This window comes from Lepidochelys olivacea, assembly GCF_965140295.1.
Source record: "Lepidochelys olivacea isolate rLepOli2 genome assembly, chromosome: 4".
Taxonomy (NCBI): Eukaryota; Metazoa; Chordata; order Testudines; family Cheloniidae; genus Lepidochelys; species Lepidochelys olivacea.
The window spans coordinates 15284356-15311076 of record NC_140414.1 but is presented as its reverse complement, the minus strand read 5'-3'; the positions used below and the strand labels follow the sequence as shown (position 1 = coordinate 15311076).

The 26721-nt window shown below is 45.5% G+C and overlaps 1 protein-coding gene across 1 annotated transcript in view; it reads left to right on the top strand.

Moving 5' to 3' along the window:
- Positions 1 to 4284: 4284 nt before the first annotated feature.
- The window catches only part of LOC311520115 (transmembrane protease serine 11A-like), a 49565-nt gene continuing 27128 nt past the window's right edge, over positions 4285 to 26721 (top strand). Inside the window, exon 1 of the mRNA XM_084627355.1 lies at positions 4285 to 4325. The gene's annotated coding sequence lies outside the window, so the exon portion shown is untranslated. The remainder of the gene's footprint in view (positions 4326 to 26721) is intronic.

Here is a 26721-nt window from a genome sequence, read left to right as displayed (position 1 = left end):
GTAGAGATCTGCACTGCAGCAAAAATAAGCTGTAAGACATCATAGGTTTCTAATTCTGGACATAGCCAGAGCCGGTGAAGGAAGTCCTGTAAGAGTTACAATTAGGATCCATTGCTGTTTGGGAGACAGGAGGCGCTACATGTTTGTTGGAGAATCCTCACAAAGCTTTCTCTGCTTGACCTCAATCATGGACATATCTGGTTTCCTTTCTCTTTTTCCCAGCTTAGCTCGGTTTCTACCACCTAGGACTGCCTTACTCCGGCTGTTCTTCTGGCGCCCAGTCCTGCAGTCCTTTCTGCGGAAGAACTCCCATGGAAGCCGGTGGAAACTTTGTTTTGGGGAAGGACTCCTGGGTTTGATGCTTTGTAGCCTGTAGTCTACAGATCTCTGAGTCTTCAATTGCTGCTCAGTGATTTGATTTATTGTTATCTGTTTTCTCTCTGAGCTCCTTTGGGCCCTGCCCAGTGCTGGATGGGGTGTGGAGCAGCCTACCTCCTCCCCACACTGCGAGGGGAGCTCCGAGAGGAATTCTGCCTTGGGGAGTCCCTCTTGGAGCCGCCTGGCACACAAAAGGAACAGGCCCATGGCTACAGCCCTTTGCGGGGATACAGCTCCCTGCCTCCACACGGCCGGCCCCACGCTGGGGTGGAAGAAGGGTATGTGGAGCCAGGCTGTGCACACCCTGGGGGAATGTAGGCTTCCAGCTCAGCTCAGCTCTGGGGAGCTGCAAATCCAGTGGCTTTGCCGGTAGGGTGGGAGTTGGGGGGGGGGTGTGAATTTGCATGAATTCCTCCAGCAGCTGCTTCTCCTGCTGTTTGACAACGTACCAATGAAGTGTGTGGGAACTGGGACCACTCCAGCTCTGAGTGCAACAAGTGCCTACTCGCTTTCCACCCACCCAGCTGCTGTGCTGACAGCCACGCAATCTGATAGGCAAATACCACTAAGCGTGTAACGGACACTGAACTGGACAACAGCACGAGCTACACTTACTCTCTCAGCACAAGATGGCAGGCTGCCTTACAGGGGTAAAGGGCTGCACAAAGGGTGTGATGTAGGGGTGGAAAGCTGCCCAGTCGGAATGGTGGAGTCCTACCCTCGTTCTGCCCTGCAGTCAGACCTCCTGAGGTGCAGGGCAGATGAGAATCAGGATCTATAACCACCTACCTCGCCAGAGTCTCCCCTCACTTACGCTGGTGTAAATCAGGAGAAACTCCGTGGGCGCCATTGGGGTTAATGCTGGTCTAAGTGAGAGGAGATTCGGGTGCAGCACTTGCAGCAGGTCCAAGTTCTCCTGTGGTTTGTCGTGCTTGGTACTGCTTGCTCAGTATTGCCCCAGAAAGAAGAGCCCTCCTCAGTATACATGATGAAGTGTTTCATTTGCAGCTCATCCCAGACTGGACCATTCAGTTTGGCTTCATTTTCCTTTGGCCCTATGTGAGAGAACTTGGAACACAAACAACAGCACCCTCAAGGCACCATGTAATTTAATAACACAAGGAGACTTGGTTGGGCCTTGTCCCTGTGCAGATGAATCCTAACCGTCCAAACCCCTAGACAGTTCTAGCTCCAAAAGACCCAGATTACGTGCTTCTCTACAGAGCCCCTAACTTGCAAGCAGGACCAGGAAAACCCCATAGAATTTACAGTGACTGTTTACAATTTTAACAGCTTTTAATATACCACAAAGCTCTCTCTCTTCCCTTTCAAGGTGCTCCAGTCAACTGGTGTTAGAGACATGAATTGTCTTTCAGAAAGGAAAGGCTCCAGAGGCAAATGACAAGATCAAAGAGATGGAATTCAGGCCATATGAGCAAAGGCTGGAGGCACTGGGTATATTTAGTTTGGAAAAGAGGAGATTAAGGGGTGACATGATAGTGGTCTTCAACTATTTGAAAGGCTGCCATAAAACAGATGGAGAAAAATTGCTCTCCCTTGCCACAGAGGGCAGGACAAGGGGCAATGGGTTAAAACTACCACATAGCAGCTTTAGATTAAATCTCAGGAAAAACTTCCTAACTGTAAGAACAGTAGGACAATGGAACAGACACCTAGGGAAGCCATGGAAGCTACTTCACTGGAGTTTTCAAAAGGAGGCTGGTTAGCCATCTGTCATGGATGGGTTAGACACAACGAATCCTGGATCCTGGCAGGGGGTTAGACTAGATGACCCTCCCTTCCAAATGGTGCTTAAGTTTTGCCAGGGCTGAGGCCCACTGCACCTCTGGGCTTGGCAGTTCATAGCCCCGGCACCTCTGGGCTTGCTGCATCTGTTATGAATGTAAAAAAAATTACTTGAGTTCTAGCACCTAATCTTTGAGCCCTGGCAACTCTTTCATTACAAATTAAGCACTGTCTCTAACCCCATGATTCTAATGTTTAATTACACAGCCTATCATCCCCAAATTATAACCATGCTTCCTTACTCTCTGTTCTGCAACCTCGAGACCACTGATGTACCTGAGAGGCCCTTGCTTTTTAATCATGATTTACATATGGCATATCCAGCCACACTCATCCAGAAAAACCTCCCAGCAGTTCACAAACTAATTTACACGTAGCAGACCTGAGTCTCCCCGCAGGAGTAACTCCACTGATGACAAAGGAATAACAAGCAATGTACAAACAATGGAAGCAAGAGTAGAATCAGACCTTGATATATAACAACAGGAGTCGCTTTATCATGACTGAAGTGCAGCCTCTGCTGGAGTGGCGTGTGGTGACTATTCAGCAGTGTACAGAAGTTTGGTGTAACATGAAGAACACTGTGTCCAGCTGAAACCACAGGGGGAATTTTTGACTGAATTCAGTTACCCCAAAGTGTGCTTAACATTCCACCAACCAAACATTGTTATTCTGGCAACACAGTGCCTCCTAACAGCACAGTTAGGTACTGATTCCGTATTCACTCAAAGGGAAGAGCTCTTCCTACCCTTCGTTTGTCTAGACTGGGGGTTCTCAACCTGGGGATCACAAGGCAATTGGGATGGGGCAGGTCACAAGGCATTCAAAACTTATTACAGTCTAAAGCAAAGAAAATTTTGCTCCTCTGCTCTGCACACATCTTTACCTCTCAAAGTCAAGTATTATGTCAGCCTCTCAAAACACACATTTGTTAATTATTTAGCTGATCATTATCATGGATACTTTCTTTTATAGAAGAGTAAAACATGTAAAGAGTTAATGAAAATCTTTTGGTTTTGAACAAGAGGTCCCCAACCTGAAAAGGTTGAGAGAAACTGGCTAAGACTCAACTTTGTGCTTTTCTTTTAACTTGACTTAATTGACAGGCAGTTGACTCAATAGAACTAACACCACTATGAATGCGAGTCTAGACACTTTGCAAATGTTTGTTACATCACACAAGTGATTGATTTACTAGAATACATTTTTTCAGGACACCTACGTCTGTGGCATTTTTAATCTAGAACTTGCCATCATATTAGTCAAGTTGAGCTAATTGGCAATCAATTAACTCAAGTTTAAAAGAGGACCACAAACTTCCAGCTATAGAGCGTACAGCGGCACAGCTGTACAGATGCAGCTATGCTGCTGTAAGATCTCTCGTGTGCTGGTGGGAAATAGTTCTCCCATTGACATAATTAAACCACCCCAGCCAGCACTGGTAGCTAATTTGTCACTAAGGGTGTGTGTTTTCAGACCCCTAAGTGACATAAGTTTTGCCTACATAAGTGGTAGTGTAGACATGGCCTAGTCTAGCAATACCTTTAGAGACAGGCCCTCAGCTAGTGTAAATCAACATAGTTCCACTCAAGTCAATGGGCAGATCCTCACCTGGTGTGAACTGGCATAGCTGTCTATTAGAGTTAATGGGATGACACCGATTTACCGCAGTTAAGGATCTGGCTGTGAATCTTCAACAGTATTTCTGCAGTGCTCTGCAGTTTTTCTGTAGATCTCCTGTCTAGGTACTGCCCATTACTGTCTCCCTTGTCTTTACTTAGCTGGCAGAAGGAGATTAATTTTTCTTCCTTGCAAAACTCTCAAGACTTTTGTGATTGAAGGGTGTTGTAAGGAGTAATTAATTACTTGCAAAAGGCGCTGGGATTCCTGGATAAAAGACGGTGCAATAAGTGTACTGTTTTTGTTATGATTACTCCCTTGAAACATTACTGGGTAAAGCCTCTGTCACCAAGACTCGTTGGACTTGTTTTCTCTAACTTGCCTGTGACTCCCTTTTTAAAAATCCTAATCCAGCTCATAAAGCCTCACATCTGTGTGGAGGTGCTGCACATCAGATCGTGAAGCTCCGAGTGACACGTAGCCTGGACAGAACAGAAGGGCTCCTCAGCCAGCACCCGGAGGTACGTGCTGCGTTCCCTGTCTGACTGTTGGTGGCTGGTAGCTCAGGACAGGTGCAGGTACACAGCGCAGCGATCTTCAGCCATGCCGTGATCAAGGGGGCCCTGGCTGGCTAGGTGTTTCCTGAGATTTAACTGGCTTCCACGGTTGAGAACTGGTGGTTTGTGCCAGTTCCTCCTCTCTTGTGCATCCCTGAGAAGTGATGTTTGGATGGTGGTAGAGGAGGGGAGACCAGCCATTTTACTATGTTGCTGGCTCCACAGGCCCCTACCTCCCAACCCTCACTGACCTGTCCTCAGCCCCCCGGGGAAGTACCGCATTGGTGCAAATGCGGAGCTTCCTCTTCCTCTTCCTCTTGAGGTGCTTCTATGTATGGTTGGGGGGGGGGGCCCTTGGGAGAGGACTCGGTATTGCCCTGCTCTCCTAGTCCCCGTCACTGCAGAGGCCAGCCGGGGAACCAGGCAAGAAGGAGAAGGGCAGGGGGAAGCCCAGATCAGTGGGCTCTTAAAGAAAGAGTCTTTGGGGAGAAAAATTGGCTACTGGAGAGAACTTCAGCATCACGGCTGCTGGCCCCATCATATCCTGGGATCCCAGAACTTTGTCATCCTGGTCCTGAGAGATGTCCTGGCCAGGCCAGAGAGCAGGACCCAGATGCCAGTTCCTACTCTCCCGGCTTCAGCTGGATCCCAGATACACCCTGAGGTAAAATAGGATGGGACGTTTACAACAGCAACCGCTCCAGTCCAGCTCAACTGACTTCTCTTCTCTCCCAAAGGACAGTTGTTACCATCTTTGACTCCATCTAGAGATGGTCAAACAAGGGGGTTTTCCTTCTAAAATGCTCTCCAGCTAAGGGCAAGGGAACAAGAGATATTGCTAAAATGAAAACCTGACTTACTACTCTACATTTCCAATGCTGTAACTGTTTTCCCTTCTTTTCTTTATCCTGAACAAAAGGTTAAAAGGATGTTTACCGGTGTGTTTGCCATCGTGCCGAGCAGGCTGAGGTCTCTGTATACCCAGTCCTGGACCTTGTTTAACAGTGTTTAAAGTTGGACAGTGACTGGATTATGTTAACACCTTTATTCCATCTAAATTGATATAACAGCACTTGAAGCATTGTTAGAGGGGTGGAGCGGGGAGGAGTTGTTAAGGGAAGACAGGAACGTAAGTAGACAGTTGTAAATCTTGTGCTCTTAGTATGGCGTGTGTGAGAGTCAGTTGGGAAGAGGCAAGATAGCATTGCAGCTGGCTTGTCAAGGGAGGAAACCAGAGGACGATGTGAGGTCGTGTCCGTTGCGGCTCGGTGCCTCTTTCCTGTGTGTTGAGTATTTCAGAGCAGAGTGCTGGGGTGTGGCGTCTGTCGTCGTTGTGGGACATAGAAGGTGTGGGGAGACAGGTTGTATCAGAACCGAGAACAGAAAAGTGCACACGCACTGTTTGCTTTGTGTGGCCCTTTAATGAAGTGTGATTGTCTCTTCCATTCTTTAAGAACAGCCCTGTGACACCTTGAACTCTAATGGAATTATTTCTATGGTCGCTAAGCAACTGCTTCTGAAGCACCTTTTAACTAAGGATTTCCCAGTCACCCAAGAGGTTGTAAGGGTCACACAAGGAGGTTGCTGCAAAGCTAGGAATAGACTCCCTCCCCCACGCCCTGCTGTCTCGCTCTTTGTTTAGCAACCGGACCAGTCTGGGGTTTACCAGACACACCAGTCGGGGTGGCATATCACCCAAGTGTCCTGAGCTGGTACTGTGGGTCTAGCAAAGTCTGGGCAGCACACCAGAGTCTGGGCTTTAAGCGGAGTTGTGGCACAAACAGAACTTATAAGGTGGATGTGATGAAATGGTCAAGGTCTGCTGGCTTTGCTGCACCAGCTTCTAAGCTTACAGAGCCAGTGGTCCATTGACCTGTACTGATAAACTGCACAGGACGTATACTGCACCACTCCAGGCCAGCAGATTCATATGAGATATGAATGAACACATGCCTTTTGTAGGAACTAACACTGTGTGTACTCTGTGTGTGTGTGTGTGTGTGTGTGTGTGTGTGTGGTGTGTGTGTGCGCTGTGTGTTTAAACACAGACTGCTACACAGCTCCATAATCAGATTCCCATCCTGCCAGGAGAACTGCGTTGGCAACTTTCTGCACACAAACAAAACCCCACTGTCTTCCACGAGGATCTCTGCGGCACACCTCTGTCTGCCTGGTTCTCCTTGCAGGACTGAGCATAGTGAAGTGTAAGTGTGTGTGTGAATCCATTGTAGGATTACCATAAGTGGTCGGGTACATAGCTGTGTGAAAGAAGGGGAGGTGCAATGAATGTGCGCTATACCTTTTAAATTTAAGGAGACTCCCTGTGTCTAGGGCTGGTCAAAAAGTTTCCATCAGAACATTTTTTCCACTGGCAAATACAAATTCATCAAAATCCACAAGAATGTGTCTGTTTCAATGAAATTTCATTTGAACAAAATTCAACAATTTTCAATAACATTGACCTTATTGGATATTTCTATTTTAGTTGATATTACATTTTTATATTGCAAACCTAAAATACTAAACCCAAAATGAAATAAAAAGAGAAATTAAAACAACATCTTGTTTTTCTCAAAATGACACATTTTGACTGACCCCAAGTTAATTTTTTCCCAAACTTCGTTTTTGAAATTTGATATTTTGTTCTGAGATTTGGAACAAAAGCAAACTTTGAGAGGGTGGAATTTCCCATGAAATGGAAAATCCAGTTCCTGACTAGCATTCTTGCTGAGGACAGTGTTGAGTTTATTCACAATGATTGTTAGAGTGACACATGTGGCCTGGACTATATGACACCCCACGGGTACTAGCACTGGTCAGGACAGTTCCACCAGAACCAGCAGTGGAGCAAATGCTAGTGAAGGGGCCAGTGTTTTAATCACCATACTGTCGTGGGGTTAACTTGTTTTCACTGGTGCTGCCACCATTGGGATGGATCTGCTTTGGTTGCAGCAACAATTGGAAATCTTGAATGGCATGTGAGGGGAGGGGAGAGGAGAGAAGCTGACGTAGATTCTGGAACGGTGTGTGCTCTCTAGCTGAGATTACATTTGTTCTTTGCTTGTTTTCCTTAACTCCAAATAAGTTATCCAGACTGAAGGTATTTGTTTTGCTTGTTGTGCATGGAAAATGCAAGAAAGAAACCTCACGATGAGGATGGGAATTAAAAAAAGTTGATATCAAAGCAGCACTTAGGAAGTGTCCTGGTTTACAAGCTGAAAGAAAAAGATGAAATGACAAAGTGAAATGTCCCCTTATGGAAATGTCCCAGTTCAACAGAAAAGAAGAAGAGTTGTAAATCACTGATAACTGACTCAAGGGCCTGAGCCCATAAACATGCTTGTGAGTAACTTTACTCACACAAGTAGGCCTCAGTAACCCAAAGTTACTCCGTGCACAAGTGTTTGCAGAATAAGGCCCCAGGACCACTATTAGAATTAGGGCTGGTTGAAAACTTTCCATGGAAACTTTTTTTTTGGACAGCAAGTGACTCTCTTTTCTGGGTAAAATGGAAACGTTCAGTACATTTTTTTTGGTGGGGGGTTGTCAAAAACCTGCAAAAAAATTTCTTGAGAAATAATTTCTCAACCACCTCTAATCACGCCTCACCTTATTTGAGAAGAAGTGCTGGGTTTTTTCTTTTCAAATTAGCCTGTCCAACTTGGTGATTTATTCTTGGTTCATATTGTAGATCAGCAAGCCACTTCATCTCCTTTTTCCTGTCTTTTGAAAGTAGAGCTCTACAATGAATATAATGTCAAAAGTGTTATTGATTTATATTGTGGCTGTTCTGTGATCAGGTCTCTATATACATCTTATTCTTCCTAAACTCTTTCATCTCTGTAATAATTTTTTTGAAAGAATGGGGGCAGGGGTCTCAGTTTCAGATTTTGCCCTGGTCCCCCCACAACTTTTGGGTGGCTGTGACCCAGGGACCCCTTCGATGAAGCTTACATCAACCTAAGGTGGTGTCTATACCGTGCAATGTTGACAGGAGACACTTTCCCACCGACTTACCTTCCGCCTCCCTGAGGGGCGGAGTACTGAAGTCGATGGGAGAGCACTCTGCTATCGATTTATTGTGTCTTCACCAGACCCGCTAAATTGACACCACTGTATCCATTGCAGTGGTTCAGATTTAACATGCCTGTGTAGACAAGCCCTAATTCTTTGTTATACTTATCCTACATTCCTCACCTTAAAACCCTACATAATATGTGGTTTTTACTATATTAAGCATTTCAAACATCTATGATTTTGCAATATCTTGTACAACTAATAAACTTGACAGTACAAAATTAAAATTATCATTACCACAATGACATTGATAACTACCAAAGCTTTGAATGACAATCCGCATCATGCATATTATCCCACTTTGTACACTTATTCCCACCAGGAAGGACTAGTTAACTCCCTAATTTCCTGTGCCTGGCTATTAAGCTTTTAAGACCCAGGCTCAAGGGAAGAACAGGATGCCCAAACGTGGGTATTGCTTTTAATGCGTTCTCTTGTCATCTGAATTCAGCCTGTAATTCAGCTACATTACGAAAAATGGGTGTGGGATGCAAAGTCTTTCCATTTATCACTGCGGTGAACTTTGGTGTGAAGCAAAATATTGGCCAGTCAAAATATCAGTCTTTGGATCCACACTGAAAATGATTATTTCCAGCCATCACACAATATTTACCATTTCCAGCATGAGCAGTTTTTACTTCACTAGCTCCCCAGCATCTCAACCGTACTGCGCAGTTTGGAGATAGCTCCCCCAGAGTGAACCCACATGCCAGCAACTCTGTCTGCAAGATATTACACTCACTATGCCCAAATAAATTTGTTGGTCTCTAAGGTGCCACAAGGACTCCTCATTGTTTCTGTTGATACAGACTAACACAGCTACCACTGTGAAACCTGTCAGACATGCGGGTGCCTCCTAGGTGCAAACAGGACGAGTTTAGGGCTTTCCAGACCTTGTCATTATTTTGCAACAGGAGGAGAAACAAACTTTTTTCAAACCTTATGTGTTGCAGTGTCTTCCAGTACTCCTACTGGCTGTACTTTTACCAGGGTTTGAATGACCTGCTGTTTTGCAGTTACTGGGATGAATTGCGTGAGTGGGATAAGGAGGTCTGTATCCTTTTCACAATTAACCCCCTGCTATTGGACCCCGCGAGGTTTTTTTGTTTTACATTAATTAATATGATCTTTGCCATACCAAGTTTTTAATTTCTTTGTGATGATAAAAGAGCAATTTACCTTGTTCTGTATCTGTGAGAGTGACTTTGATTCTGCCTCGTGCATCCTCTCCAGACACAGAACATGTTACGGCCCGTGCTATTGCCCTACTTTGATTATCTTTATTGGTTTGGTTGACTGTTGCATTCATTTTACGCTGTACTTCCTTCAACAAATGAACTAGATCACGTATCCATTCAAAAGCTGATACATTTCCAAACTCTTAATTAACGAGTGCTTTGCCTTGCTCATTCATTGGGCTTAATACATTGGCAGCCAGTTTGTGTTGGAATGCTCCATTGTGTTCCCAAAGGGTCTTCATATCCGTTTGTGTTCATACTACTGCCCTGGCTCCAAACTACATCCCTGGCGGATAGACTCCATCAGCTTCGCCTTTGACTTGATTCGGCTGCCTTTACTTCTTTTATTAACAAAGTCTTTCCAATAGTCCTTTATCATTTTGCCGTACAACTGGCTGAGCTCTGGCAGACACAATTCATGTTTTTGCTTGTTCTTAGGCCACTTGCAGAATTGTATGTGATAAGCAGTGGCATTGTTTATTTCACACCACTGACTTGGGCTTCTGGCTGTCACTTCAATGACAGAGGCTTCCTCGTATTCCTAAACTCAGATTATTTCTGCATTTTATTGTGTTTCCTTCTCCATGCACCGCAGCGGTAGACTTGCAAGATTAAACAGCTTCTCGGAACACTGTCCACAAGCCTAAAAAGCAAACACAATTTCTGGTGCTCCCTGGGTGGGAGCCTTCAAATACTTTTAACTTGATAGCATGTAACCATTGAGTCTGGCTTTTAGATCCTGCTTCTACTCGGACTGGATAAACTGCAGGGCTGGCTATTTACATTATAAAGTAGGGGCCTCCCCACCTTGGTGCCAGATATGGGGGGTTTTCTGGGGTTAACGGCATCATTACTCTGTTGTTTTCCTTGCTCACTTCCCCACATCTGGAATGAGCTTTTACTTTAACCACATGTACCACTGAGTTACCTAGTTTAGTTTTAGTTTCCATACATGGGGCCAAAGGGCTTGATAGCATAAAGGCTTGTGATCTGCACTGCAAAATAAATTCATACTCCACCGAAGCAGGTATGTTGTCAAGGCCTCACAGACCCACTGCGAGTTTGAACATATCACACCAGCCAGTGCTTGTCCATTATTACAGAGTGATAATGCCGCTGCACAGCCGCCAATTCAGTGGACTGGGCTGAGTGTGTACCCAGCCTGTCCCACACAGGTTCAGCCCGAGTTGAGGGAGCCCAAGCTGCAAAATCCAGTGACTGGGGTCCCTCTTTGGTGATAGATGTATACTGTCAGACCCTCGGAATTTAAGTTATATACTGCACTGTAGATAAAAGGGTTAGAGGGACTTTCTCCAAGATACTTGTGTAGAGGACAGTCCTGCTGGCAAAGGTGAGGGTTGTTTAACAGGACAGACTTCAATTTGGTGCTGTCAGGGTCCTTTCCCACTCTGAACTCTAGGGTACAGATGTGGGGACCCACATGAAAGACTCCCCTAAGCTTATTCTTACCAGCTTAAGTTAAAAACTTCCCCAAACTTCCAAACTTTGCCTTGGACTTGAACCGTACGCTGCCACCACCAAGCATCTTACACAAAGACCAGGGAAAGAGCTCACTTGGAGACATCTTCCCCCAGAATATCCCCCCAAGCCCTACACACCCACTTTCCTGGGGAGGCTTGAAAATAATATCCTAACCAATTGGTTACAAAATCATCAAAGACCCAAACCCCTGGATCTTGGAACAATGGAAAAAATCAGGTTCTTACAAGAAGGATTTTAATTAAAGAAAAGGTAAAAGAATCACCTCTGTAAAATCAGGATGGAAAATACTTTACAGGGTATTCAGATTCAAAACACAGAGGATTCCCCTCTGGGCAAAACCTTAAAGTTTACAGAAAACAGGAATAAACCTCCCTCTTAACCCAGGAAAATTCACATAAAACAAAAGATAAACGAATCCGCCTTGCCTGGCTCACCTATACTGGTTGCAATATTGGAGACTTGGATTCGGATGGGTTTGAGAAAATGGATTTCTGTCTGGCCTCTCTCAGTCCCAAGAGAGAACCAACACGTAAACAGAGAGCACAAACAAAAGCTTCCCCGTCCCCGTCCCCCCGCAAGATTTGAAAGTATCTTGTTCCCTTATTGGTCCTTTGGGTCAGGTGCCAGCCAGGTTAAGCTTCTTAACCCTTTACAGGTAACAGGATGTTGCCTCTGGCCAGGAGGGATTTTATAGCACTGTACACAGAAAGGTGGTTACCCTTCCCTTTATATTTATGACAGGTGCTCTTTGGTGTTCTGTGCTAATCTCAGACTAGACCCTGTACCACCTTTATGGTTGCATGCGTTCCGCCCCCACCAGAGATCTGAAATGTGTCAGGGCCCACCAAGCAGCCAATACATGGTTTTTTACAGGACTTTTTAACTCTATTCGGTACCCTGGAAGCACAAGCACTGGATTTCTCTGTCACGATAGTCCCGAGATACTTACCGCAGCAGGAATGGCCAAGTGTGTCCCTGGTTGCTACAAACAGTCCCAAAGGTTTTGCATCATTTGGAGCGCTAGGGCCTGGCACTATGTGCTAAAGCCTTTGTTTAAATTACACACTGCCTGGATATTCTGGGGGGTGTGGGGGGGGTCTCTTCCCACTGTACCTTTTTCTGCCACAGCTGGTAGAGCGTGGGGTGTAGCAGTGACTGTGCAGTCAGGGATGAAATCCCTGTCATGCCCAGCAGCGATCAGTGCTGTTCCTGAAGCAGGGAGGGGCAGCTCCAAAATCACCTTAACCTGTTGTTTGTCTGGAGCTTGCGTGCCGGATTGCAGGGGTTAGACCCAGGAGGACGGAAACCTCCTACTGCACTAGATGGGCCTTTCTTTCAGGTTTAGCTTCAGTCCAGCTTCCAACAAAATCCCAAACAGGGCTTCCCGTACTTTTAAATGGCTTGTCCCTCAGCAGTGTGCACCAAAATATCAGCTACATATTGCACAACATTTTCTTAATAGATTTAACCCTAAACCATTAGTTGTTGGGGTTTTTTCCCCTTTCAAACTAGGGCGTTTCACTCTCTTACAGTTTCAGTACAATTATTCCCCTTTGCGCTTACAAAACACCACCCCTGCAGATTTTTTACTCCCTAATAACACTTACTTTACAGCACAATTAATCATAACTTTTGGGTAATATTTTTAATGGATGATCACCCTTGTTGTTGTTCTTTATATACTGATCTTTCTTGGTGCTGTGTTGGTTTCTGCTCCCAAAGCACACAGCAGTCTGAAAAAGAAAACACAGATTGTGGCTCCTCTATGGAGCCTTTATAGGGTGTTAATTAAGTTGCGTGTTTTGTTTAGATTTCATTTACTGCCTATTACATGGGGAAATGCACATTCCTTCCATAGTTGAACTTCCGCTTTTGATTTGCTATAGCATTGTATTAGCTGTATCAATTTTCATATGAAGTGTAACTGTTTGTCTGGCGCTTACAGAGTTTGCCTGTACCCTCATTAAAGTGACAGTCTGATTACTCAGAGCCACCTCAAAGCTCAGTGTTCCTAACATTGCTTCTCTTGTGCACCTCCTCCAAGCGGTTTCCCCAGAGATGCACTGTCTTTTTAATTTTTTCATTCTTCTCCTGCAGCTTATAGCTGCTATTTAATTACTGAAAAAGGATCCGGAGTCTCTCCCCACTTTCCTGGTTCTGGCTGGCCCACCACAGCCACGCCTACATCCTTTGCTGCTTCTTTAACAAGATAGTGAACTTTATAAAAGCACTGAAGTACCCAAAGAGTTCAGTGCTAAATAGCAAAGCTTACTGTGTTGGGCAAAAAGTGGCTGTCAGTTTTGCACCTTTGAATGAAAGATTCAAATAGATTTTCAGTGCCATTTGTAAAAAGCCAATTAATTTTAAAATAAGGGTTTTACAAACCAGGACTGTGTTAGTCTTAAAACCTTACACAATTACACAAACATATTTACATTTTCCAAAAATCATTTTTGCTTAACATCCCTTGCACTGCTCTGATTATTTGTACACAACTGTACCCAGATTACATTCCCTTCTTGTACATTCAGAGGCAGTCAAGTTCCAGTAGAAACCCCTTATTTCCTGTTTGTGATTTTGACTAAATCGTCTATAGTCAAATGATTCAAATCAGATTGTCTCTCTGCCTGCAGCAGTTCTTTACAATTGATTATTTACAGTCCTTTGGGACAAGGGTCCATTTTCCTTCAGAATGGCTGTAAAGGCACCTGGGGACAAAAACAGTGATGGTAGCTATGGTGTTGAAACAATTTTTATAGTGGGGGTGCTGAAAGCCATTGAACAAAACTATAAACCCTGTACATGATGGAAACCACTTCAAGCCAGGGGTTGCTGCTGCACCCTGAGTTCCAGCACCCCTGGGTGCTGGTAGCCACAACCAGCCCCCGTTGTATAATTTGTTTCACTACCAGGGTTCCACCTGGTGTGACTGTAATGCCATAACTGGGTTTTATTATCAAACCAAGCATTCTCTTCTTACGACATTTCCATAACCCCCTACTGTTTAATTCCCTCTCAACTCTGCAGTGTTAATGTGCACAAACGCTCCTTTTAACTCTGCACTCTCTGTCCTTCAATCACTTATCTCCCAGAGTAACCCCTTCATCTGCCAGTTTCTCTCGGAGGCACGGAGCTTATTTTTGTGCTTTTTTGCACTCCTCCTTCAAGGTGGTGCACTTTGCCTGGAAAGACTTAACCACCAAGTACAATCCCTGTAATGCAGTAACCTTCTGTATTTTCTTTACCTAGGGATTGTTTAAGAAGGCAGTATTGATATTTGTCTCCGTGGGCACCCACAGAGCATTTGGTTTTAAAATTTCAGTGGCCGTGTTCTGACAATAATGTATCTGTTTACATCATTCAACAGATCTTTGCTGTGCTCTGCCAGGAATTCATTTATGGTATTCAGTGGATCTCTGCTGCCCTCTACCAACCTTCTTTTACATGGGTATCCAAAGTACCTCCTGTAGTCTCCTTAAGTTACTGAATTTCTCTTTAGGAGAGAAAAGGAGGACTTGTGGCACCTTAGAGACTAACAAATGTATTTGAGCATGAGCTTTCGTGAGCTACAGCTCCACTGTATGCATCCGATGAAGTGAGCTGTAGCTCATGAAAGCTTATGCTCAAATGCATTTGTTAGTCTCGAAGGTGCCACAAGTACTCCTTTTCTTTTTGCGGATACAGACTAACACGGCTGCTACTCTGAAACCTATCTTTAGGAGAGAATTCTATGCTGGCCCCAGAGGACAGTCACTCCCCCTTCACCCTGGGGGGGTTTCAGAGCAACTGAAATTAATGTCTGGGGTCCCATGTGGGTTGCCAAAATGTTGGAATTGTTATTATTTGAAATTATTAATATGGGAATCCACCAAATACTAATTTAACCATAAATTCCTTTATTAAATCCAAAGGCCAAATGGTATTTATACAGTTACTGTAAAGGTGCCTAAAGCCTAACAAATAAGTAATTTACTCCAGTACACCCTTGTTATAATGAACCTCTCAGAATCCAAGCCATTTGTTTATTATAGCGAGGGGTTTGGTGGGGGGTGGGAGACATGACAGCTCCTCCTGCCCCCCGCTGCAGCCACAGGTCTGGCAGGGCTTGAGGGGGGATCCAGGGACCTGCTTTGTTATATCTGAAAGTTCATTATTATGAAGGGCGCTATAGTGAGGGTGTACTGTATATCCAAACAGTAATAAAACACTTATAAGCATTTGATCAAGATACTTACAAATGGGCTAAACCCAGGGATGCTCAAACCCCTATTGGTTGGCTCCAACATGGTCAGGCAGGTATTCACAATGAACCCTTTAAGAGTTTACTTTGTATACCCTATAACAAACCAGTGATGTCCTTGCCAATGACTGGCTTCAGCTAAAAACTAATTGGAGACCGTTCACCCTTACTTCCAGTCTTAGTCCAGATAGGCCTTTCCTACTTATTTGTTCCCCTCCTTCCTGGTGACCAGCAGCTTTTTTGTGGTCCCTAGGTTCACAGAGGAGATAACATTGGTCTGTGAGGTGGGAAGGGCGATGTTGGGTCCTTTTAAGAGAGATTCTTTTTTGTCTTACTGAAAACCATCTGCAGTTACCCATGTCAGTCAGAGGTCTTCTTTTTTTAGAAACTTTCCCTTTAATTATTCTTAGTTATTCTTTGACCCAGATGTCCTCCCTACTTCAGTCCTTTTGGCCTTATAACTCATTATTTTCAAGGCAAGTTTCCCCATGCTAAGGGCAGGTGGTAGCGAGGGGCCTCACAACCCTGGGTGTCTCAGGAAGCAACACATTGGTCCTGCCTGGACATAAGGGAGAGGCTCGTGGAAAGGAACTGACCCTGGAAGGAGCTGGAGGGAGTTGCAGAGGTGGCTTTGGTGTTCAAGCCAACCAAGGAAAATGCTCTTCTCTTGGGGGATGCACTTCTGCCCACTTGCTACATGATCCAGTCCACAAAAGCAAAGGAGACACCCAGGTCACCTTGGCCCAGAGTGCCTCATCCACCCGAAGGAATCCAAGTTTCCATTGCTTGAGACCATCTCATCCGCTGGAGCAGCATTTCTTCAACAAGCTGGAGTGACAGACCTGGGCAGTACATCCCCTCTCATGCACACAGAGGAGGATGGAGATGTCACTGGTACACTCAGGTGTGAATCACCAGGCTCTCTATATGACTGCAGAGGAATCTGTCTCAGGAACTGTGCAGCCCCCATGACAAGCACAAGGCTATGCCAGAACAGCATGTAATGCAGAATACATGGTAGTCAATGCTCCATGTCAGGCTAACAAAAACATGAAGACTCTGAAAATGAGCAGAACTGGATATAGTTGTGGCAATCACTGGAAGAATATAAATTTCCTTTTGTAAAACTGATAAACTGATGTAGCTTTGGAAATCTTAGCCAGGGAGAGAGAAGCAATAGGATGCCTTCCAGTCACTGTAAAGGACAAAGGGACCTCCCTACCATTACAGCTCATTGTGACTGAAGCAAATGAGCCTGAATTTGTTGACAGCTTATTTTGGATCGGAGTACTGTGCCCTGGGTCACCCTTTACCCTGTCCCAAGCAAGTGGGAAGTGCTTATAGAGTCAGACTCCAAACAGTCCTAGCCGGGAGAGCATACCCAATGGGCTTCTTAGACCACAAGCTCTGTAGAGCAGAGATTGTCTTTGTTCTGCTTGTGCAGTCCCAGCACCTTGGAGTCCTGGGTTGCCAAGGTGCTACTGCAATATAAATAATGCTCAGTTATGAAATGTTCCCATTGGGTGTAGCCGGTGTCACAGCAGCATTTCAGAGAGCAATGGAGTAGGCTGTCGTGGGATTAAATCGTTTCCTCTTTGGGTTGCGTTCATATCAACACCAACATCATTAACAGGATGACAGTGGAGCAGGGTGGAACCCTCAAAGGGTGCAGACACTATGCAAAACATATGGTTTTGGAGCTCAAGAAGGGGAAGACTGTCTACTCCACAAATCAAGTCGCTTATTTAGGAACGAGCATCCCTGCAGAGGGGATGCGTTCCTTCAAAACATGCAACATTGATCTGCACACTCCCGCCCCCACCCAAATGTTTCAGAACTGAGGTCTTTCTCTGTCGATGTTAAACTATTACAGCTGTACAGCAACTGGAATTTTTGTTGTGAGGCAGATTTGCTATTTCAAAATTTGTTCTGGTTCTGAATTGGAGGAAAGTGCAAAGAACTAACTTCCTACAAAACAACTTTGAAAAAAATTGATTTCGGTTCCATATTGTTTCCATTCTGACTTTTTATATTAAATTATAACTAATAATATAGCACTTCAAAACTTTACATTTTTGTCAAATGGCTTTCACTGCAATTGACGCACTCCTGGAGAATGTGCGGACTGGGACAAATTGGTATTGCCCAACAGAAGAGCATTCTGTTGGGTGACTTTCAACCAAGCCTATGCAAGATTACACAACATTAACTCCAACTCTATCAATGTCAACTGGCCCATTCTCAAGAAAAATTTGTGAAGTGGGGTGGGCCCAAGGGAGTAAATGAAGCTTTTGAAGATGCAAAAGCAAAACTATAAAGAGCTCCAAGGCATTGGTGTATTTCAGTTTCGACTTTCCACTCCCCTTAGCACGAGGCCTCTCAGGTAGAGGTGGGAAATGCCCAGGCTGTTGGAGAGAAGTTTCTCTCTGAGAGAAGCATAAGGCATTGTTTTATGAGTCCTTTTTCATGAGCGTCTTCCCACTGAGTGACTTCAGGTAGATTGCAGGTTAGAGCTAGGTGGGAAACTGTTTCCCATCCTATGAATTTTCAAGACTTCAAAAGTTTTTCTCCATTCTGGATCAGGACAAAAAGGTGAAACCTTGAAAATCTGTTTGAACCAAAAAAACAAACAAATAAACAAACAAAAAATGCAGTTCAAGTCAATCAAAAATTTTTTGTTTTCAACCACTTAAAAAAATTATTCTAATTTGCTTAAATTTCTAAACTTAGTCACTTTGAACCAGAAGTTCATTCTAAAAATGAGAGAGGCTTTTTCAAAAAGTTGGAGTTGAGAAATTTGGTGAAATTGGCCCTTTCCTGAGGAAAGTTTTTGTTTTGGCAAATCAATCTATTTTGGCAAAAAATCAACTGAAAAATTCCCAACCGACTCTAGTTGCAGGAGGGTAAGTCTTGGGGTTCTCTCACCACACCCTTTACTGTAATGCAGCTGAGATTTTCGTTGTGAAAGAGGAGTAGCTGGAAGGAGTATTTCTCACCTCTACTTCTGAATCCCCTTCAATCTCCTTCATTCCCCTACTTTCCCAAGTTTCAGAGAAGCAGCCGTGTTAGTCTGTATTCACAAAAAGAAAAGGAGGACTTGTGGCACCTTAGAGACTAACCAATTTATTTGAGCATAAACTTTCGTGAGCTACAGCTCACTTCATCGGATGCATTCAGTGGAAAATCTCCCTCCCAAGTATCTTTTCCCCCTTGCAAATCTGTTAAACTTGCACTAGGAGGGGAGGAGGAGAGAGCATGGGGGGGGGGGGTGCTGTAGCACATGGTTCTCCTGCACTTATTTTGAGCAGCAGATAAAACTTATTACATAATGATGAGTTTGTACTGTATGCAAAATGAGCAGGGATGAGATGTGCTCCAGCACTGCCCATCAGAGCACTAAGTCCAACAGAGAGCTGCGTTCATTTTCCGAGCTTGATTATTCTGAGCAGAGGGGCTGAGAGCTCGAGTTTTCCCAGCTTGGTGTGAGGCTGCATCTCAGTGAAGTGGGCGGACTCTTTCTGGTGGGAAAGGAAGTTTGGCATTTGGAAAGCAAGCAAGAGAGCCCTCTGTCCCCACATCTGCAAATATGTGAAGGGCAAACCTCAGTGTATCTGTAAAACTTGCGAACTGCAGCCTCTGTTGACCCTAGTGGTTTGGTGGTCTTTTATTCGGAACCCGGTCCTTGTTTAAACCTCTCAACCCCACTCAGATGAGACTTTCCGAAAAAATTCTTCTCCTGAAGATAGTGCACCTCTCTTTAAAACTCACAGGTGCATTTGCTCAACAAAAAAGGCATACGCTGTTGTGCACGTCATTTGTGCAAGCAGTTACCACGATTGCACGGGCGGATTGGGGAATGGCACATGCAAAAGGCTTGCAGAGGCTTTCCAGGATTTTAGTGCTGAGGGCCTGGACCTCCTGAAAGACGTGGGATGGAAGAGAGGTCCATGTGTCCAGAAGGTTGGAGGGAGGTAGCAGGCACCCCACAGAAGACACCCCACAGGATATAAATGGGGTTTGCATGGGGTGAAGGTCCACGTGGCCTTGTGGTGTCCTCAGGTCATGCCCTCAACTAAACCTGTCCAGCCCCATTGCCTTCAAATTATGTACTCATCAGCACCCACGCATTCCTGGCAAGACTAATGGGGTTGAGCCGGTGCTGCTGAGGAAATAATATGAAACAAAGGGGTTGTATGCCAGTGTCACTGAGGAAATAATCTAGGTGGCGGAATCTTCATTCCAAGTGATGATGCCAGAGAGGGAAAGACTCAGGTTGATGTTTGGAAGCAGGGCTGGTGCATGGTAAAGACAGCTTATCTGATAGGGTAAGTTGGTGAGGCTGGGTAAAGCTGGAACTGCCCAGTGCAAGAGGAGAACTGCTGACTCTCAGGCAGAGAATCTGCACTGCCCTCGTCACCAGTAATAATCTATGTTGTGGGGTAACCGCTCGTGCCTGGCAGAAATCCTAGCCCCTCCAGTGCAGTGCCCCCAGGAGCATAATACCTTGGTGTCCCAGGTAGGCTAGCTGCAATATTTTGCCCCCTGTGTGCAGTGATTGTTCCCTTTCATGGGTGGTGATCTTGGTCTGGAGTTATCTCCTCCCGTCTGCCCCCCAGAGTATAGAATCATAGAATATCAGGGTTGGAAGAGACCTCAGGAGGTCATCTAGTCCAACCCCCTGCTCAAAGCAGGACCAAGCCCCAATTTTTGCCCCAGATCCTTAAGTGGCCCCCTCAAGTATTGAACTCACAACCCTGGGTTTAGCAGGCCCATGCTCAAACCACTGAGCTATCCCCCCCATTATTGATTTGCTTTGCGCCAGCTATGAGCCACTGACCTGGCCGGTCCAGAGGAGAGGGCAGGGATGTCTGCCAGGGACCTACAATAGCTTCAGACAAACCTTCCTATAAAAGGATTAAAATGTGACTCACCTCCAGCTCCCCTCTCGCTTGTCACACACGTACAGGCTGTGTCAAAATCTTGCTGCTTTCTTCTCCATGGCCTTTCTCAGACCTGGCCTTTCCCCGGGCGCTCTTTCGCGCTCTCGCTCCCTCTCTCTCTCTCTCTCTCTCTCTCATCCAACTCTCTCACTCTGGGCCTCCAGCACCCACCTTGCCCCTCTCTGGTCCATTCAAACACTGCTGCTAGATTCATCCTCCTTTCTGGCTGTTCTGATGATCACACCCCTCCCATCCTTGAATCCCTCTACTGGCTCTCCCTGTTTGGCCGCCTCTAATTTGAGATGCTTGTCTTCACCTTCACCACTTGGCCCCTCCTTCTGCTTTCATATCGTGCCATGCTGCTAGCCTCGTCCGCCTGTTCGTCAGCTTCTCACATGAATGCCCTCCATGCCGCCTGCCTCACCGCCCCGCACGCAAGGGACAGCCTGCCGGAATGCATCTGCAAGGTCTGTACCCCTCTATGCTGCTCCTCACGTGGCCCACTTCAGCTGGGGATCTTTTAAGACATCAGCCAGTCTGTGATGGCTGCACTGAGGAGCACGTGGGGAGAGAGTTAGCACCTACTCTGCTGTGTCTAATGAATGCAAATGTGTGTGTACAGATATAAACTATGGTGTAGCTATTGGCCTAAGTCCCTCCACCCCGCCACCTTCTGCTGTCCCTCATCTTAGACTGTAAGCATCTTTATTGTCCCCTATGTTTGTACAGTGCCTAGCATGACGGGGCCACGATCTTGTCTGGAGCTCTGTGTGCTATTGTAATAACTTTTTGGCATATCAGTTCCTAGTGAATTTTCAACCCTTGTGATCGTAGGCTGTAAGGCTGTAGGCTGCATTCTAGCTGATGGGCACGAGGGAGCCGTACGGACCCACCACACTCTATTCCAGAACTCCTCCCCTTAGGACAGTGCAGCATGTGACATTCTTCATGGCTGGCCAGCTTGGCGGGCAGGTGCAGTGGGGTATAGACAATATCCCATCTTCTCATCCCTTCCCAGTCTCTCCCTGACTCCTCGGAGGAGGCCGTAGCCCCTGGGGTTTGCTAAGTGGGAGCCGACCCTGTGCTCCAAGGAGTGCCTGGCTTGTGATCGGCCAGCCCTTGCATGGCGAGACGTAAGTGATGGAGGCTCCTTGTGGATTCTCTCCCTCCACCTCTCCCCCAGGTTCAGTTCCTGGCTCTGCTACAAATCCCTCCGTGGCTTTGGCAAGCCACTATCTCTGTGTCCGTTCTTCCTTCTGTGAACAGGGGATGGCAACATTCCTCCCACCCTATATTAGTTTTTCGCTTATTTCGATGGTAAGCTCTTTGGGGCTGGGACTGTCTCTTGCTATGTGGTTACACAGTGCCTACCACAATGGGACCCTGATCGCAGTGGGGGGAGGGGGGGAATACTCTTGTATAGCTGCTGTGGGTGATACTCTTGTATAGCTGCTGCAGAAAAGAGTCAAGGAGATTGGCTCAGGGGTTGGGTGTTTTGCACAGAGCTGAAACAAAGCATGAAAAATTGGATTTAATTATCCACGCTGTGTTACGCTTACATTCAAATGACTTTATGAAATCTAGCACATTACACATCTTACTGGTACATCTGACTGCACAATACTTACTGCGTAAGAAAATCCAGTGGCAACAGCTGCTTTAATCTGGAACGAAAGAATAAAATCTAAACAGAGAGGATTACTTCATGCATTTATACATTGCCCCTAATCTTGGTAACTGGGCTCCCTTCACCTCACTTCAATCAAGGGAATGCAACACTTTCCCCCCCAAGCAGGGAGCATACTCTCCCCTCAGTGACAAACTACTTTCCTGGCATGGATCGGAGTCAGGGGATTACCAGCCAGGAAACTAATTGTGCGTGCTTTTTGAATAATCTGATAATTGCCTCTCAGGACATGCATGGTTGTGTTTGAAACTTGCCAGATGAAGATATCCAGACATAATGACTTTGCTTTACATGGGAACAAAGTTTTACTGTAAAATTAGCATAGTAATTGCTGGATAGATTCCATCCCTTATTTTTTTGCAAAAAGCTTGAGCCAAGACAGGTATTTTGTGCTGTCCCCCAAGAGACTGATGAGTGGGAGCTCTCCTCTTTGGCTTCAATGGACTTTAAATCAGACTTCCAAAGCAGCCAGGGGCAGTTTAGGATAAGGTAGATTTCTGCAGGGAGGAAAGGCCCTGGATGAGGCCCTGCTGCTGAGAACAGTTGTTGGCATCTCCTGCAAGTTTGTTCCTGGGGACAGAAGGATTCCCACTGAAGGTGGCGGGGAATAGGCCAAGAAGTAGTCTCTGAAATATCTAGGTTCTACCTTAATGAGGACTTTGTATCTCGGAGTTGGCAGCCTGTGAAATTGGCAATGCATCCATTATGTTCTTTGTCACCTACCCTACCCAACAGGCAGGCAGTCACAGGTTGAGTTATCATGAAGTGTTGAGTGACTCAGCAGTATGGAGAAGACCAGCCTTGAGGTGATAAGGACATGGACTACAGCTTTCAAAAGTAAGGGCCTACAGTTATGTTCCTTCACCCATCTCTAGACCTCTAAGCAAGTGACCTCATTTTCACAAGTGCTGGGCACCCGGTCACACATTTACGTACCTAAATGTAGCCGTCAGAGCCCTAGGGGGTAGATTTTCAAAAGCACCTAAGAATTTAGTAGCACAAGCCTTTTGGAAATCTCCCCCAGATGTGACCAAACACAAGGCTGGTCCAGTGGTTTGGGGACTAACATGGGAACCAGGTTTGCTTTCTAGTTCTGCCACAGCTTTTTCTGTGTGACCTTAGTCAAGTCACTTAGTCTCTCTGTGCCTCAGTTCCCCATCCATACAATGAGGATAACAGCACTGCCCTGCCTCACAGCGGTGTTGTGAGAATAAATACATTAAAGATTGTGAAGAGGTCAGGTACTACTTTGGTGGGGGCCATGAAGATATTTTTCAGCTCAGGTTTATCCTACTCCAGTGTCCCCCTCCCGCTGCCTGGTGTCCATGGCTATTTCTGGCCTGGTTTCTGATTTGGTGGCAAATTTAAATTTATGCCCATCATATTGTATAGGACATCTGACATACCCCAGATTTTGCTATACTGATCGATTTGTATTACAACATAGATTTCAATGGTTTGGGCTGTGGTATTTCAAGGAACAATTCCTGTTACACGAGAGAGTTTAACTAATTCCTTACGTTGCCCTTTCACACAATTGACTCCTCTTCAGCCTTGTTATTTGGCTTGGGAAAGGTTCATTACTTCAGATTGTTAAAAGAGTACTTGCTCCTGTAATTAAATGGGTGTCTTGGGATTAAGCTCACTGTCACAAAATATAAAAGAAAGCACAAGCTAGTCATGATTAAAGGCAGGATATCCCTGTAGCTATCCCTCAGTAAAACCCATCCGAACACTCTTAGGCATATTAAATTGTGCTGGGGCTGAGTGGAGCTGGTCTAGGCCTCCACCTTCAACACAAAGAGCAGAGGAGCAGGTTGTCCAGGTAGTCTTTCCTTACTCAGATGGTGCAAAATAGCTGGAATTTGGTCTTAACTGCTAGCTGTGAATTCCCCTAGCATAGGAGTGCTCTGAGCTGATGTAAGATGGTATAGCTGGCTCTTGAACATTGTGCGAAGTGGGTGGAATGTGCCTGCATTATGCCAGGTCATACCTGGCATAGGGTCCCATAGAGTCAGCGCGGGGTTACTTTCTTCATCCCCGTCCCACACCAAGCATATCTGTTTGCAGTACAGAATCTGGACCTATATCTTAATAAATAAGTCAACTTTCAATGATAAGGGAGGTAGAATAATAATAACAAGGGCAATGATATAAGGAGAAGAATTAATCTTCTATAATATTTATTCACCCAGCAATCCTGATCCCAGGTTTTATTTTTAGCAGAGTCCTCTCCCTTCCTTTGCTCATTCAAGAAAATGCAACCTGGTGGGTGGGGATTTTAATTGTAGCCCAGAATCTCATCTACTTCAAATACCCCCACCCAAGAGGCTATGCTAGCATCTGCAGAGGGGTTTGGTTGCAGACCTTTTGCTGATTGATAGGTGGAGGTTATTACACACCGAGGAATACAACTTCACTTCATTTTCTTGGTTCAGTTTCCATGGTTCACTTTCCAAACTAGCTCCTTAGTAGAATATGTCTCATCAACTACCACTAGTAATACTGTAATCTCAGGCCAGACCATTATTAATGTAATAATGGACCAAGCCCCTCTGCAGAGGATGAGAGAAAAGCCAATGGTGAGTTATTCTCTGATTCAGCATTCAAAGCATATCCAGAGCATCCGTTTAGATTCTCTGAGGAAATGAATCCCATAAAGGATAGTAATGTAGTTCTCATAGAAGAAAACAGCCACGGAGCTAACCAGTCAGATTTCTGAACCAGCAAAGGGAGTCAGATGTAAAGCTTTTTGAAATAGGGGGGCAAATCAGGGACTTGCAAGTCAGGTTCCTGAAGAATGGCAAAGTAGAGGAAGACCCAAGAGTTAAGATGGTAGCTGGGACTTAGAAGACAGGTTCACTTATCTGTTCTGCCACAAACTTCCTGTGTGACCTTGGCCAAGTCTCTTAGACTCTCTGTCCCTCAGTTCCCCCTCTGTACAACAGAGATAATAGCACTGCCCTACTTCACAGGGTGTTGTGAGGATAATTATATTAAAAAATGTGAGGGGCTGAGAGACTATGGTGATAGAGACCAGATAAGCACTTTTGCTGGATAGATGGCCAGTTCAACATAAGAAGATTATTTCTACTGTTTTCCCCATAAGGTAGGATGAGTTCTCCTCCTGGACTTGATGAGCTTGCAGGGGGATGAAATTTCACAGGCAGTAGTGAATTCTCTAGAGTTTTAACCCTGCAATTGACAGCATGCAGGCATACTGTCACCCACTGTACTATTAAAGTCAAGGGAGCTCCATATCCGCACAGCAATTCACCCACATGCTGTTAACTGCAGGGCTGAGAGATGGGTTTATTGTATATTTGCAATATTTTGACACCGGAACCCTCCTATTATTTTCCAATCTGGCCAATATCACCTTCATTTTAAAACCTGATAAGAATTTCAAATACAGTGTGTGGGTCCTATTGTTCCAGATTTTATTTCTTAATCTAGGTGTATAAATACTTTCCAAGGTTGTAGCTTCACGCTTGAAGCCTCTTTTGTCACCTGATCAAACTGAGTTTGACAAGGAAAGGCATTAAGTAATAAATAATAGATGATTGCTCTGTGCAATGAAAGCCTTTGACAGGGTGGAGTGGGAATCTTTCTTTTTCTTTTTTCTTTCTGAGACCATTGCTTTAATTTATGGCATGATTTTAAATATGTATTCTAGGCAGGGCCATCCCTAGCAATTCTGGGGCCCTATGCAGCCTCTGTGGGGGAGAAAAGGAGGGGCTGGCCCCAGGCCTCTCTGGGGGGGGGCGGGCCCCAGGCCTCTGCGGGGGGGGGGGGCAGTGGCTTGGGGGGCAGGGGAGAACCACCCCCCCAGCACTCACTAGCGGCGCAGTTGGGGCCAGGTCCCTGCACTTCCCACTGCCGGTGAGTGCAGGCCTGGACCTGCTGTACTCCTCAGGGGAGTGGGGGCAGGGCTGGGGCAGAGCAGGGGCGGGAAGAGCTGGAGCAGGGTCTGGAGCAGCACACAACTGCGCAGGGCACCAGGCAATTTGGTATGGGCACCTTGCGTATGGGTAAGGATGGCCCTGATTCTAGGTCTTGTCTCCATCCCCAAAACTTCAGTGCTTTCTGACAAGGTGTTCCCTAACTATTTCACTCCGGAAGGGGGCAAAAGTCAGGCTGTGGCTTTATCTGCAGCTGTAGAAACCTCTCACTGAATGAGAGTCTAGTTATGTCTCTAGACCTGGGGCATGTGTGAGGAAAGTTGCCTTTTACTTAGATTGTAAACTCTTTGGGGGCAGGGATCATATTTGTTCTGTGTTTGTACCGTGCCTAGCACAGTGAGATCCTCATCCATGATTGGGGCTCATAGGCACTACTGCAGTCCAAATATTCAATAATAATATTTGCAGACATATTTTGTTGTTTAACCAAACATCCCTGAGGTGACTGATTTTACTGGATATTTTGGTTCTTTCTCTGGGTTTTCTCAGAATTCCTCCCTCCCGCCCCAGTCACTTTGACTCTTCTCCCACAAGGGAAAAGGGATTTTCCCCTTTTAAGTTGAAAAGGACTATCCAGTACCACAGTGTCAGGATTCCAAATAAAGTTTCTGATCTGTGTGGGAGTAACTTCCCCTTCTCAGGTACAATTGTTAGGGGTGACTTTTCAAGGTGGTTGCAACTCGCTGGCTAATTATTTGAGACGTTTTGTCTCT